Raw genomic sequence first — 16,965 nt, 5'->3', positions numbered from 1 at the left:
CTTACATGATCTGTCCTCTCTGCACATCGAGGGGGGCTGGAGGCTTCGACCCTCTCTCTTAGCACCACTCTCCCAGCTCCCCCCCATACAGGTAGCCCATGACAGGGTTCCAACCAGGTGGACTACTTTCACCTCATTTCCCAATACAACACCTAAGAAATTAAAACCTAATTTAGCCCCCCTCCCCATCTCTACTTCCCTCTTTTCCCTCTGCCTCCCTATTCCTCGCCTACCCTCTATGATGGCAAACTGCCTAAGAGTTCTCACTCACAATGTAAGGGGCCTCAATTCTGCTTTTAAGAGGAGTCTTCTGACCCGCAAACTCAAACTCCACAATCCAGATGTAGTATTCCTGCAGGAGACTCATTGGCAGATGGGCTCCCCTCAATACTTTCACTCTCACTCATACAGGGTTCTAGAACACTCCCCCTTCTCTAAGAAGGCTAGAGGCACGGCCATATTACTACATAGTAGAGTTGTATATGAACAGATACAAGCACTCATAAACCCTCAGGCTAGATACACCATTTTGGTCTGCAGATTGGACCACGTTCTCCATACACTGGACTCCATATATTTACCTAATTCCCGACAGCCTACATGTCTCTGTAAAATCCTCCAAATAATTGACAAATACAAACAAGGGAGGGTCCTGATCGCAGGTGACTTTAACATGATGTGGGACTCAAAATTGGACTGTAAAACTTCCAGTGTAGGCGGAAGGCACTCCCAGGCAACCCACACCTCCGCCCAATTCCGGGCAGTAATGATACATTATGGCTATTTTGACATCTGGAGACTACTGCACTCTAAAGAAAGAGATTACACTCACTACTCACACCCACACAGAGCATATTCCCGGTTGGACTACATCTTCTGCCAGGCAGGAACCCTAGACTCGGTTTCTCAAGCTGATATTTCTCTCAGTTCCTGGTCTGATCATGACTTAGTCACGGCAGACTTGTACCCCTCTGACAACCCGCCACCTAAACCTAACTGGTGCCTCCCAAGGCATATACTAGCAGACATCCCATGTAGGGAAGAGCTGAGATGAGACTTAACTGAACTGCTGGGTCAAAATGACAACGGTCAGATCCTTTGGGGCACTATTAAAGCAACGGTCAGGGGCCTTATTATTCGCAAACAGAGCCACTTGAGAAAACTAGCGGGTTTTACTCTCACACAGGCACACACGAAGCTTAAGACTTTAGAATCTACTAATCATTCCTCCGTTAGTGAAGATATCTCAGAGCAAATTTCTATAGTCAAGGAACACATTAACCTCTTAGAACTACGCCGCACCCAGCACAATCTTAGCAAATTAAAGCAACTCTTTTATCACAAGGGAAACAGAGCTGACACCATGCTTGCGAACAGACTTAGGTATAATTACAGTACTTCCTGCATATCCCAAATTCAACACAATGGCAAAACAAACAAGAAGCCCTCCTTAAAGGGACACTGAACCCAATTTTTTTTTCTTTCATGATTCAGATAGAGCATGCAAATTTAAGCAACTTTCTAATTTTCTCCTATTATCAATTTTTCTTCGTTCTCTTGCTTTCTTTATTTGAAAAAAGAAGGCATCTAAGGTATTGTTTTGTTTCAGGACCATGGAAAGCACTTGTTTATTGGTGGATGAATGTATCCACCTATCAGCAAGAACAAAAATGGGCCGCATCTAAACTTACATTCTTGCATTTCAAATAAAGATACCAAGAGAATGAAGAAAATTTGATAATAGGAGTAAATTAGAAAGTTGTTTAAAATTGCATGCTCTATCTGAATCACGAAAGAAAAAAATTGGGTTCAGTGTCCCTTTAATAGGAAATTGCTTTGCTGATTTTTATTCTAAACTATATAACATAAAAAAAGTTGAGAAACCAACCCCCACCTCCCTCCAAGATATCAAACTATTTTTGTCTTCTGCGAACCTTCCCACACTCACAACAGAACAGCAAGATTCACTTGCAGCCCCATTGTCCCTAATAGAAATGAAGCAAATGATAAAAAATCTTAAACCCTTTAAGGCCCCCAGGCCGGATGGATTACCTGCCCAGTTCTACAAGATATATAACCACAAATTCTCTCCATACCTGCAAAGGTTCTTCGATTTAGCAAGTAGAGATGGCACTCTAGGGGAGGAATTCTTGAAAGCAGCCATATTCACCCTGCCCAAACCCGATAAAGATCCCTCTATATGTGCGAGTTACAGGCCAAATTCCTTGATTAATGCCGACGTTAAAATCTATTCCAAAATTCTCGCTAACCACATTGGTAAGCTTTTATTGAGCTTGATTTGCCCTGATCAGGTGGGTTTCATCCACAACCACGAGGGGCCATATAACACGAGGCGCCTCATAAACATTGTATGTGAATCTACTAAGATGAACAAGCCTTACTCGGTTATGTCCTTGGATGCCGAGAAGGCTTTTGACCGGGTCCGCTGATCCTACTTATGGGAAACCCTCAGAGCTTTTAATTTCCCCCATGCAACCTGCAAGGTTATCCAGGCTCTATATTCCACCCCGACTGCTGTTGTCCTTGGTTTTCAATTGAATCCATTTCACATTTCAAATGGCACTAGGCAGGGGTGCCCTCTGTGCCCCCTGCTGTTCGCTCTAGTGGTTGAGCCCTTGGCTGCTTACATTCGGGAAGATGCGTCCGTGCCAGGGATTATGCTAGGAACATTGCAAAAAATTGTGCTGTTCGCGGATGACATTACCATTTTTACTGCTGACCCAGGTAGAGCTATCCCTAAACTATTGGATATCTTGAAGGCCTTTGGGACCTCTCATTCTAAAGACAGAAATGTATTGGTGGGGATACCCACAAGATTACATCCTTAACCTAAAGGATCGATTTAATTTTAATTGGACGCAAGAGCAGGTTACTCACTTGGGAGTGAAGATATCCAATAGTGCTACACAAATGGTAAAAGATAATTATTTTCCCTTGCTGACAGAACTGCGTAACCTAAAAAATATCTGGGATCATAAATCTATTTCTTGGATGGGGCGTATTGCCTCCCTCAAAATGTCCTTTCTTCCTAAACTTACCTACCTTTTCCGATGCCTCCCAATCAGAGTTCCCATGCATCTTTTATCACAACTTCAGAGCGAGATAGCAAAGTTTATCTGGCAGGGCAAGACTCCCTAATTTGCCCACAAAACCCTGCAATTCCCTATTCATTTGGGAGGTCTAGCATCTCCCTCAGTGGTAAAATACTATGAGGGTGCTATGCTCAAACACATTTCCCAATGAGGAATACTCCAGTCTTGCGACAGATGGCGGGAGATCGAACAAGCCTCAATGCCCCATAATGTCCTTCTAAAAGATGTCATCTGGACTCCACCACATAGCCGCAGAACTCTAGGTATCAGTAATATGGTTGTCTAATAATGCTTATCTGTCTGGGACAAGATTCGACATCACCAATTAATTGCCCCCCATCCCTCTCCTATCACTTCAGTAGCTGGCCTCTTCACTGGACTGATAGAAACACATCCTAACATATGGTCCCGGTTAGGGGTTAGGCAGGTCTCAAACTTCTGGTGTGCTTCACAGCCAGACGGATTTTTAGACTTAGCGCACATGGAACCTCACGCAGATATTCCTCCACTCCTTTTCTTTGAAGCACTCAGTGTCAAAAGCTTCTTAAAAAGCTGGGGTTTCCTCCCTTCCTCCTCTTGACAACCCACCCCATGGGAGTCCATCTGGCAATCTGGCAAGGGGGGCGCAGACTTGTTAAACAGAACATTGCCGCCCGAAATTGCCCCACATCTGACGAGGTGGGATACTCTGTTGCATTCCCAAATTTCTGCCAACTCCTGGCAAAAGGCCATCCTCCTGACAAAAAAAACCTTCACTGTGTCACAATGTTTGAAACTTACTATAAGGTTATCTCTCAATGGTACTTGGTCCCCACTCGTTTGTCTAAGATGTACTCAGGAGTTTTACCCCTCTGCTGGAGGAATTGTGGTCTCCAGGGCAACATGCTCAATATTTGGTGGGAGTGCCCCAAAATCAAATCTCTTTGGGAAATGGGGCTTCACACCCTTATTGACCTTTGAATCAGAGTACCCGCTAGCCCAGCCACAGCATTACTACACTTAGACCTACACGATTTACCCAAACACCAAAGCATTTTTGTGTATACCTGTTGGCTTCTATTAAAACTAACCTAGCTAGACCCTGGAAAAGAGATCCCCCCCCCCCAAGTGGGATGAGATTGTGAACACAATGGCTTTCCTATACAATATGGAAAAGGCCATATACCTTGACTTGAATAAATCTGATCTGTTTGAAATGATATGGGCTGACTGGAAAGACAAATATGAAACCTCATGGAGACCATCTGCCACAACACAAGATTCCTCACCCACTTCCTAACAGGCAACCCATATTACCTGCTTCATGGACGTTGCCCCTAGGCAGTTGGTATCCCCACCTCCCCCTTTTCCCCGCGCATATACCCCCCTCTCCCTCCTCTACGTACCTCATAAACGTCAATTAAGGTGTTGTATTGACTATCCTTTGTTCTCCCATTATTGTCCAATTTGACTATTACATCTAACTTTGCACTTGTGGTGATCAACCTGATTTTTTTGTTACTTTGTAAATTATATATTTTTATTTGGACCGCTTGGTCCGTAACCTTGCTGGATATTGAAGACTGACATTTGATGTCTGTATAGGGGACCAGCGAGTCCCCGAATGGTATTTCTAACCTTTGAAATCAAATACAATTCTTTCTAAAAAAAAATGACATCAAGTGGAAGAGTTGCAAAACCTACAGCCCACTACCGGGATTAGCACTGTAGTTAGAGCAGGGACCAGAAGATTGGCCAGAATAATCCTATGGTTACTGTGGACTAGGGTAGTCTACCCCGATGTTAAAGTCAGGATTGTATTTCTTGTTGTTCATATATATTCTGTTTAACTTGTTATTTGTTACACTAAACAAAACTATTTTGTATGCTTCTTGTATACCTTGTTATTTGTTGTACTCTTAAAAAATAAGAGTATTCTTTGTCCTTTGAAAAAGGGGAACATGTAATGAGAGTGGGAGGTGACGTCACAAGATGGGGGCGTTGCCTTATAGCCTTTATTAGTCTATGTCGCAGTTACTAAGTTAGATGTGTTGTACAAGCGATATTCTTCTATGCTCTGCAAAAAAATAGTGTTGTACCTTCTATGCTGTGCCCTGCATCTCATGACCCTCACCATTCAATCTTCAGCTATATAAGCAATAAGTACTAGTTAGTTTCATTTTATGAAAAACACTTTTATTCGCAAGCAATTGCACACCATGGGCTTAGCTGATTTTAGAGTTTTTAGATGCTGCTCAATATAAGCATTTTTTCAGACACAGACAATTTAAATAAATCTGTTATTTTATGTAAATATCATGACTTGAGAAATCTACATAAAAAAATGCATGTTTATATTAAAATTTCAATTAACAAGGTTATATATGATATTGGCCCAGATTACAAGCAGCACGCACATTTTTTGATCACTTGAGTAAAAACTGCGCTCAAGGTAAAAAATTTTCATGGTCGGATTAGCTGGTATTACAAGTTCAAAGTAGAAAATTACTGTGCGAGCGAAAGACTGAGGAGCGCTTTGGATACTGCGTCTGCGCTTACTCCCTCTCCCCCTAGACTTCTATAGGGCATGCTAAGGAAAGCATTTTCCTTTTTTTTCGCGTTAACCCGGCACTGCGCTGGATCAACTGTGCTGAAGCTGAAGGTGCGTTAGGATTACTTTAAATTCCTATGTTCTTCACTTAGAAGAAATTATTCTTTTTATTTAAAAAAATATATGCTTCTATATATAAACTGTATATCTGTATATGTTTTTGTAAAATATATATCAATACCAATATATCTATATGAATATATATGTATGTTATATATTTAGATAGATAGATAGACACATATAGAAATATATTTTTAAAAATAAAAATAATAAATTCTTCTAAGTGAAGAACATAGAAATTGAAAGTATTTCTATAAAAAGACATTAAAATATATAGTGCTAGATTACAAGTAGAGCGCTAAATTTGCCCATTTGCGGACACGCGATAATTAACCAGCCATTACAAGTGGCTGGTTATTGCTACTCTGAGATATAAAATGCAGAGTATAAAATGTATGAGATTTGCTTTTTAAGGTTTATTTGTGTATATGAATTACCTGATTTTGTGTTTTGAAGTCACAACCTAAGAACATGGATTGAACTTGTAGGTATAATCAGATCTCATTACTTTATCACATTGTTTATATATAAATGCTTCTTTATCTTATATCTGTCCATAAACCAATCACCAATACTTGGAGAGAACAATGAAAAATTAACATTTTATTACCTTATCTCTTCTATACCCCACTGGTTGTGTTATTTTTTCTACTAGCTGTGTTTATATAGCTTGGCCTTAAGGCCAAAAACTTTCAGGATAGGTGGGGATACCACAGGCTAAATCAACTATTTAAAATGCCAATATAAGGGTAATTGAAATACTTGAAAACAATTTAATAAACTCCCGCAGGTAAAGGGAATCATTAGAAACAAATTAAATGGGAGAACATTTTTGAGTAAACTGTCCCTTTAACCAGAGATCTGATTTCTAGTTCATTTTCTTAGAGTGCCCAAAATGCCCTCAAAATAGAGGGCACTATATATTTTTTTTAATAAAAAACAACTGCACTAGGCAGTTTTGGGGGTCTAAAGTTGATGGGAGTGGGGTGCCTTTAATTTGTGGTCTATGGAAACTGTGTGTTACCAGTAGATATATATGTATATGGCTATATAAATATATATTTATGTGTTAGTATGTGTATATACACATATTAGCACATAAATATGTATATAGTCATATACATATATATTTGCTCCCTTCGCTGCACAAGGTTCTAATGTCGTCTCTGTGGCATTGGAGCCTATAGAAGCGCGCTCTGGTTCCCAGTAATTGCTATTAACTTGTAATAACAGCGCACACACATTAGCGTGCACTGATATTACATAATGGAGCGCAAATATCCCTTTCATGAAAACAAAATTTTGCGCTCCACTTGTATAATCTGGCCCTAAATTTGATGAAAAAGTATTTTGCATATTTTGCATATTTTAATTAACTGGAAAGGGCTCAAAGTGTATAACTAAATATGTCTATATATATATATATATATATATATATATATATATATATATATATTTATTTATTTATATATATTTACACATATAAACACACAAATAGACATGTATACACATAAATAAACATGTATACAGTACATACACATATTTAGATATATTTATACTTTTGAGCCCATTCCAGCCAAACAATTTGCCATATACTATATCCCTTTATCATCCTTTAAAAATGTTTTAATCAATATAAAAATTATATTTTTAATTAAAAAGTGTATATCTGAGTGTAATACTGTATTGTAATAGGTTTAGATGTGTTTTTGATGATTATTTTTTTTTTAAACACTTCAGGTCTAAAGTCATGCAACTTTTAGCGCAATTTTGGCTTGTGTTTAAATGCAACTTATCGCTTTCAACTTGAAATATCAGCACTATTTAGAGTAGTTGCAATAACCATTGAAAGTATAGGAAGTGCTAGAGTGATGATGGCCACGCTAAACCTGCTTTGATAAACCTGATTTACCATGTTCTTGCATTATCAAGTTGTATGAGCCAGCAATAATGCTTAACCACTTAAGGACCGGGCATTTCAGACAAAAACTTCCCCAAAAGACTAGAGCATTTTTAACATTTTTGCCAAAACTACATTTAAACAGAAATAGAGCCTTTTTTTATAACTATATATATATATTTTAGCAGACAACCCAAAGTATTGATCTAGGCCCATTTTGGTATATTTCATGCCACCATTTCACTGTTAAATGCGATCAAATAAAAAAAAAAACATTAACTTTTTCGCAATTTTAGGTTTATCACTGAAATTATTTACAAACAGCTTGCGCAATTATGGCACAAATGGTTGTAAATGCTTCTCTGGGATCCCCTTTGTTCAGAAATAGCAGACATATATGCTTTGGCATCGCTTTTTGGTAATTAGAAGGCTGCTAGTGTTATGCCCAGCAGTAAAGGGGTAAATTAGGTAGCTTGTAGGGTTAATTTTAGCTTTAGCGTAGAGAACAGCCTCCCACCTGACACATCCTACCCCCTGATCTCTCCCTGACCCCCTTCAAATAGCTCTTATTCCTCCCCCACTATACAATTGTCACCACCATCTTAAGTACTGGCAGAAAGTCTGCCAGCATGAAAATAAAAGCCTTTTTTTTTAATATATGTTTTTTTTTTAAATATATTTGCTGCAGTGTAGGTTCCCCCCTAACCCCTCAACCTCCCTGATCCCCCCCAAAAAACCTCTCTAACCCTCCCGCTCTACCTATTTGCCACCATCTTAGGTACTGGCAGCTGTCTGCCATTACCCAGTTTGTCCCTCAATACACTACCCCTCCCAGATCCATTTCTGTTAATGGATCCCACATGGGATCCCCCTAATTGCCCCTACTCTCTCCTCCCTCCTTCCCCCTCAATGATGCAGTTTTTTGTTTTTTGATATACCTTGTAGCATGGTCAGGTGGTCCCACCCACTCCACTGCTCTCCTCCCGCCTTCTCCAGCAATGGACCACCCACCCTTCTCCCTCCTTACGCTCCCACTCACCAACGATCGGCACCACCGCTGTCTGATGCAGAGAGGGCCACAGAGTGGTACTCTCTGCATAGGTAACTCTGCAAATCTATTTCTGCAGTGCCCCACTCAAAATAGCGAGATTACGGCAGAGAGAAGCCCAGGACTGCAGCGACGTCCTTAAGGGCATAACGAACAGCATCGTACGAATTACGGTAGTACCGAATCTACTGAATAAATCCAAATTAGTTCGGATTTATTCGTTACATTTGGATGGCCATGGATTACACTAGTATTGTACAGTATATTAGGTTATATCACTCTGCTATGGGTTACACCTAATACTAGTCTAATACACAGCACATCCCAACTAACACATACTGAAATTCCAAATTTCCGAATCGAACCGAATCCAGCCGAATTTATTCGAATCCGAATGAATCCGAAACGAATCTGAAACAAATTCATTCAAATTTTTCCAAATTCGAATCAATCCGAACCGAAATTTGAAAACATCCGAATCGATCCGAACCGAAACAAATTTTTCGGCTGTGCACAAGTCTAACTTTAAGACAAGGAGTATGGTGCATAGAAAGACTCCCTCATTAATATGTGTGTATTTTTTTAAAAAAATGTGCTTAAACTTTATACACAAAGGCACACATTGCCTTTCAAACAGTGGGTCTTGAGGTTTTCTAGGATTTAAGGGAGCTGAGATTGAGGGGTTGAAATACTTACCCCCAATCCAGCTAACTTTAGTTCCCTTAACCCCTTAATGACTGACTCTGTACTCCCTTAAAAAAAAAATACAGTTAATGATCAAGGACGTATGTCGTATGTTGTCAGTCTTGGAAAGCGGTGGAAGCGATCCTGATCACTTTCAGCCGCTTTCCGGTTATTGCAGTGATGCCTCTATATTGAGGCTTCCTGCATTAACCTTTCTTACCCCTCCAGTGCAGAGAGAGCCACTCTGTGGCCCTCTCTGCACCGGACATTGATGGACGGTATCGTTAGTGGGTGGGAGGCGGCCAATGATTGTTTCTATTAGTAAGAGGGGGCGGGATCAGGGGCGGAGGCCGGCGGGCAGTCTCATGCACAGGTTGGGAGCGGGTGGGAACCGCTACACTACAGAAAAAAATTGTGTTATAAGTGGGAGAAAGGGAGGAGGGGATGCTTAAAAAAATTATCTAAGGGATCTGGGAGGGGGTAGGGGGTGGTCTTTGGAGGGGAAGCTACAATACAGAAAAAATAAATCTATTTTATTGTAAACTGGGTACTAGCAGACAGCTGCTAGTACCCAAGATGGCTCCGAATAAGGTAGCGGGGGGGGGGGGGGGGTTAGAGAGTTGTTTGTGGGGGATCAGGGAGGTTGGGGGCTAAGGGGGGATACTACACAGCAGCATATGTAAATATGCAAAGAAAAAAAAAGGATACCTTTTATTTTAGTACTATCAGACTTTCTGCCAGTACTTAAGTTAGCAGGGACAATTGTGGGGTGGGGGAGGGAAGAGAGCTGTTTGGCAGGGATCAGGGGGTGTGATGTGTCAGGTGGCTGATCTCTACACTAAAGCTAAAATTAACTCTGCAAGCTCCCTACAAGCTACCTAATTAACCCCTTCACTGCTAGCCATAATACACGTGTGATGCGCAGCGGCATAATTACCAAAAAGCAACGCCAAAGCCATATATGTCTGCTTTTTCTGAACAAAGGGGATCCCAGAGAAGCATTTACAACCATTTGTGCCATAATTGCACAAGCTGTTTGTAAATCATTTCAGTGAGAAACCTAAAGTTTGTGAAAAAGTTTGTGAAAAAAGGAACGTTTTTTTTATTTGATCGCATTTGGCGGTGAAATGGTGGCATGAAATATACCAAAATGGTCCTAGATCAATACTTTGGGTTGTCTACTATACTACACTAAAGCTAAAATTAACCCTAGAAGCTCCCTACAAGCTCCCTAATTAACCCCTTTACTGCTGGGCACTATACACGTGTGGTGTGCAGTGGCATTTAGCGGCCTTCTAATTACCAAAAATCAATGCCAAAGCCATATATGTCTGCTATTTATGAACAAAGGGGATCCAAGAGAAGCATTTACAATAATTTATGCCATAATTGCACAAGTTGTTTGTAAATAATTTCAGTGAGAAACCTAAAGTTTGTGACAAAATTTGTGAAAAAGTGAATTTTTATTTTTATTTTTGATTGCATATGGCAGTGAAAGGGTGGCATGAAATATACCAAAATGGGCCTAGATCAATACTTTGGGATGTCTTCTAAAAAATATATATACATGTCAAGGGATCTTTAGGGATTCCTGATAGATCAGTGTTGCAATGTAACTAGCGCTAATTTTGAAAAAAGTGGTTTGGAAATAGCAAAGTGCTACTTGTATTTATGGCCCTATAACTTGCAAAAAAGCAAAGAACATGTAAACATTAGGTATTTCTAAACTCAGGACAAAATTTAGAAACAATTTAGCATGGGTGTTTTTTGGTGGTTGTAGATGTGTAACAGATTTTGGGGGTCAAAGTTAGAAAAAGTGTTTTCTTTCCATTTTCCCCCTCATATTTTATATTTTTTTTTATAGTAAACTATAAGATATGATGAAAATAATGGTATATTTTGAAATTCCATTTAATGGCAAAAACAACGGTATATAATATGTGTGGGTACAGTAAATGAGTAAGAGGAAAATTACAGCTAAACACAAGCACCAAAAAAATGTAAAAATACCTTTGGTACCAAACGGACAGAAAATGGAAACGTGTTCTGGTCACTAAGGGGTTAAACAATAGAAAAATGGTCCAAGTGTGCCTATCCTGACAGCATAAAATATGCATTTAGATGATTTAGCATTGGTGCAGAAGGAAACTGACTACAATAGCTTACTGATTCAATAGCTACTGATTCAATATTAAAATCTGGTATTGAAGACACCAATCAAATATTAACATAAAAATAAAAAAACACGTCATTTGCAGATGTTAGGGTCCTGAAGTGACTATAGAAGTATGCCCATCATGCCAACATACATATGACATTTATATGGTTAATCAGTGTTGAAGATGAATTCAGATTTCAAAAGGTTAATGTCACACATTTTCCTTGCACTGTGAACAAAGGGGTTAACTAAATTTTCTTTTCTCATTAACTAAATAGAGCTTTTCTGTAACCTGAAGAGGTGTGAATGGGCAATTGTATCAGTCAGTATTGGATACCTCCCAGTTTCTATTTTGAGAACAGATACTTAAAGGGACAGTTACTTGTGTTTGAAAATATAGATCATTCCTCAGTCCTCAGTTTTGCATAACCAACACTGTGAAATTAATACACTTATTACCTCTGTGATTACTTTGTATCTAAGCCTCTGCAGACTGTCCCCTTATCTCAGTACTTTTGACAGACATGTATTTTAGCCAATCAGTGCTGACTCATAAATAACTCCACTAGAGTGAGCACAATGTTATCTATATGAAACACATAAAGTAGTTCTGTCTAACTGTGAAAAAATGACAAAATGCACCAACATAAGAGGCGGATTTCAATGGTTTAGAAATCAGTTTGATCCTCCTAGGTTTAGCTTTCAAAAAAGAATATTAAGGGAACAAAGCAAATTTGATGATAAAAGTAAATTGAAACGTTGCTTAAAATTGCATGCCTTGTCTGAATCATGAAAGTTTAATTTTGACTAGACTGTCCCTTCAACATACGTAAAGGCCCTATTGGGAGCTTTTTTGTTGAAAAGGCTTTCACAGCTGCAGGATTTTAACAAATTAATTTTGCATTGTGATCACACAAGAAACTCAACAACCACTTTGGTCAGAAAGCCAAAAGCCATTTTAGGAGCAAACCTCAGGGGCCCGATCCGATATGCAGCGTCGCCCACAAAAGCCAGCAACGCCGAAATTTGCGCTGGTTTGGTATCCTATATACGGCATAACCTAGAAGTTACGCTCGTATATTTCTGCCTTCGCCCGTAGTTTTTTGGGCCATAGGCAGGTATACCAAACCAGCGCAGTTTGGTATCCAATATACAGCGTAAGGACTTACGTGGCGAAAATGGAGAAATCTTACTCCATTTTCACCTCACCACAAAATGCAGCCGTAGTAAGCCTTACGCTGAGTATTGGAGCCCCGTAACTCCCTAAACTACCTGCAAAATAAAACCTAACACCTAACGCATGCGCAACGTCTATCTACCTGTCAACTGCGATCCCCCACCGCAATCCCTAATAAAGTATTTAACCCCTAAACCGCCGCTCCCGGACCCCGCAGCCACATACAATAAAAGTATAACCCCCTAATGTGATCCCCCTACACCGTCGCCAGCTACCTTACCTACCCCTAAAGTGAGCCCCTACCCCGCCGCCATCTACCTTACCTACCCCCTAAAGTGAGCTCCTACCCCGCCGCCATCTACCTTACCTACCTCCTAAAGTGAACTCCTACCCCGTCGCCATCTACCTTACCTACCCCCTTAAGTGAGCCCCTTACACCGCTGCCATCTATTTTACAAATATTAACCCCTAATTTAATCCCCCTACACCGCCGCCAGCTATATTAACTATATTAACCCTAATTATATTAGGGTTAATATAGTTAATATCGTTATTATATTATATATATATTAAGTATAATAACCCTATCTAACTCTAACAACCCTAACTAAATTCTTATTAAAATAGATCTAATTAATATTAATATTATTAATTAAAATATTCCTATTTAAATCTAAATACTTACCTATAAAATAAATAATAATAATTACATTGTAGCTATTTTAGGGTTTATATTTATTTTACAGGTAACTTGGTATTTATTTTAACTAGGTACAATAGCTATTAAATAGTTAATAACTATTTAATAGCTACCTAGTTAAAATAATTACCAATTTACCTGTAAAATAAATCCTAACCTAAGTTACAAATACACCTACACTATCAATAAATTAAATAAACTACAAATATCTAAACTAAAATACAATAAAATAATCTAAACTTAATTACAAAAACAAACACTAAATTACAAAAAATAAAAAAAATATTACAAGATTTTTAAGCTAATTACACCTATTCTAAGCCCCCTAATAAAATAATAAAGCCCCCCAAAATAAAAAAAATTCCCTACCCTATTCTAAATTTAAAAAGTTCACAGTTCTATTACCTTACCAGCCCTTAAAAGGGCCTTTTGCAGGGCATGCCCCAAATAAAACAGCTCTTTTGCCTGTAAAAAAAACCACAATACCACCCCCCAACATTACAACCCACCACCCACATACCCCTATTCTAAACCCACCCAAACCCCCTTAAAAAAACCTAACACTACCCCTCTGAAGATCTCCCTACCTTGACTTCACCCAGCCGGGCAGAACGCTTCATCTGATCCGGGCGATGTCCAATCAAGTGGCAGTGAAGTCTTCTTCCATCCGGGCGATGTCTTCAATCAAGCGGCAGTGACTTTAAATGACGTCATCCAAGATGGCGTCCGTCGAATTCCGATTGGCTGATAGGATTCTATCAGCCAATCGGAATTAAGGTAGAAAAATCTGATTGGCTGATTGAATCAGCTAATCAGATTCAAGTTCAATCCGATTGGCTAAACCAATCAGCCAATCAGATTGAATTTGAATCTGATTGGCTGATTCAATCAGCCAATCAGAATTTTCTACCTTAATGCCGATTGGCTGATAGAATCCTATCAGCCAATCGGAATTCGACGGACGCCATCTTGGATGACATCATTTAAAGGTACCTCATTCCTAGTTCAGTCTTCATGCAGGATGGATGCTCCGCGGCGGAGGAGCGAAGAAAGAAGATTGAAGATGCCGCTTTGCTTGAAGACATCGCTGGATGGAAGAAGACTTCACTGCCGCTTGATTGAAGACATCGCCCGGATGGAAGAAGACTTCACTGCCGCTTGATTGAAGACATCGCCGGATGGAAGAAGACTTCACTGCCGCTTGATTGAAGACATCGCCCGGATGGAAGAAGACTTCACTGCCGCTTGATTGGACATCGCCCGGATTGGATGAAGAGTTCTGCACGGCTGGGTGAAGACAAGGTAGGGAGATCTTAAGGGGGGTAGTGTTAGGTTTTTTTAAGGGGGGTTTGGGTGGGTTTAGAATAGGGGTATGTGGGTGGTGGGTTGTAATGTTGGGGGGTGGTATTGTGTTTTTTTTTTACAGGCAAAAGAGCTTTTTTCTTTGGGGCATGCCCCGTAAAAGGCCCTTTTAAGGGCTGGTAAGGTAAAAAAACTGTGAACTTTTTTAATTTAGAATAGGGTAGGGAATTTTTTTTTATTTTTGGGGGCTTTATTATTTTATTAGGGGGCTTAGAATAGGTGTAATTAGCTTAAAAATCTTGTATTTTTTTTTTTTGTAATTTAGTCTTTGTTTTTTTTTGTAATTTAGTTTAGATTATTTTATTGTATTTTAGTTTAGATATTTGTAGTTTATTTAATTTATTGATAGTGTAGGTGTATTTGTAACTTAGGTTAAGATTTATTTTACAGGTAAATTGTTAATTATTTTAACTAGGTAGCTATTAACTATTTAATAGCTATTGTACCTAGTTAAAATAAATACCAAGTTACCTGTAAAATAAATATAAACCCTAAAATAGCTACAATGTAATTATTAAGTACATTGTAGCTATCTTAGGGTTTATTTTATAGGTAAGTATTTAGATTTAAATAGGAATGGCGGCGGTGTAGGGGCTCACTTTAGGGGGTAGGTAAGGTAGATTGCAGCGGGGTAGGGGCTCACTTTCGGGGGTAGGTAAGGTAGATGGCGGCGGTGTAAGGGGCTCACATTAGGGGGTAGGTAAGGTAGATGGCGGCGGGGTAGGAGCTCACTTTAGGGGGAAGGTAAGGTAGATGGTGGTGGGGTAGGGGCTCACATTAGGGGGTTATAGATTTAATTTAGCTGGCGGCGGGGTAGGGGCTCACTTTAGGGGGTAGGTAAGGTAGATGGCGGCGGGGTAGGGGCTCACATTAGGGGGTTATAGATTTAATATAGCTGGCGGCGGGGTCCGAGGGCGGTGGTTTAGGAGTTAATACATTTTTTATTGTTAGGATAATGAGGGGGGATAGCGGATAGAGGGTTAGACGTGTCTGGCTATGTTTGGGAGGTGTGTTAGACAGTACGGGTGATTTTATAACTTTAGTCAGGTTTTGTAGGCGCCGGCAGTTTCTAAAGTGCTGTAAGTCACTGGCGACTCCAGAAATTTGTACTTACGCAGATTTCTGGACATCGCTGGTTTGTCAGACATATGGCACTTTAGCCTCTGATGGCGCCATATATAGGATAGCTCGAGTTGCGAGCTGAAACTGCGGGCGGCGGGGGTTCCCTCGCTTGCGCCGCAAACTACGATCTTTATCGGATCGCGCCCCAGATATATTGTGATAAACCTCTAGATGTGATAGATGGTTCCACATTCTTCTTTGAAGGGACAATTTCTCTTCCAAAAGAATACATTATAGTTTCTTCTTAAATCTTTCCCCTTTAGATAAGATGCATATTGTTTAAGTAGGGTTTAAGGAACAGAAAACCATTTTTTTCTTTTTATGAATCAGACAGATCATACAATTTTAAACAACTTTCCAATCGACATCTATTATATAATTTTCTCCATACTTTTGGCATCATTTGTTGAAGAAGTGAAATGTAAAGTTGTTTAAAACTGTTTGTTGTATCTGAATAAATAAATAAATAAATAAATAAATAAATAATTGGGTTTCATGTCTCTTTAAGTTGAAATTCTGGATATGCTGTTTATGAACTTTAAAAAAATAAAACAATCATTTTCATTTTCTTTTAAATGCAAAACCAAATCCATAAAGCTATAACAATAAAGTCCTTCTTCAATGTGCAGTTCTTAGAAGTCTATTTAAAATGCTGTATTAAAATGTATTTCTTGTTAAAAATGCTGTCTTGCCTTATACTGTAGCTTTCTTTCTGGCCTTTCTTCTTGGTTTTTTTATGAATGGGGAAAAAAAAAAAGAAAAAGAAAAAGAAATTACCCATTTAGTAATTGATTCTACTTCCAATATAATGAGGGGAAAAGAAAAGAGGGAAAATCACTGATGAGGCTTATCAGATAATAATTCAACAATAATCATACTATAAGATATTCCAACTTCTCATAAACAGTTTTGAGCCTTTCATTTTTTTCTAAAATGTAATATTTCTTTAGAAATGGTTTCACACATGTATTGTTGCCATTAAATTGCTTTTGCTTTCCAAGGATAACTTTAAATTCAAGAAGAGAAGGAGAGATGAGACGGACAGACAGAT

The sequence above is a fragment of the Bombina bombina genome, chromosome 3 (genome assembly GCF_027579735.1).
Source record: "Bombina bombina isolate aBomBom1 chromosome 3, aBomBom1.pri, whole genome shotgun sequence".
NCBI lineage: Eukaryota > Metazoa > Chordata > Amphibia > Anura > Bombinatoridae > Bombina > Bombina bombina.
Note: the sequence above shows the minus strand (reverse complement) of the source record.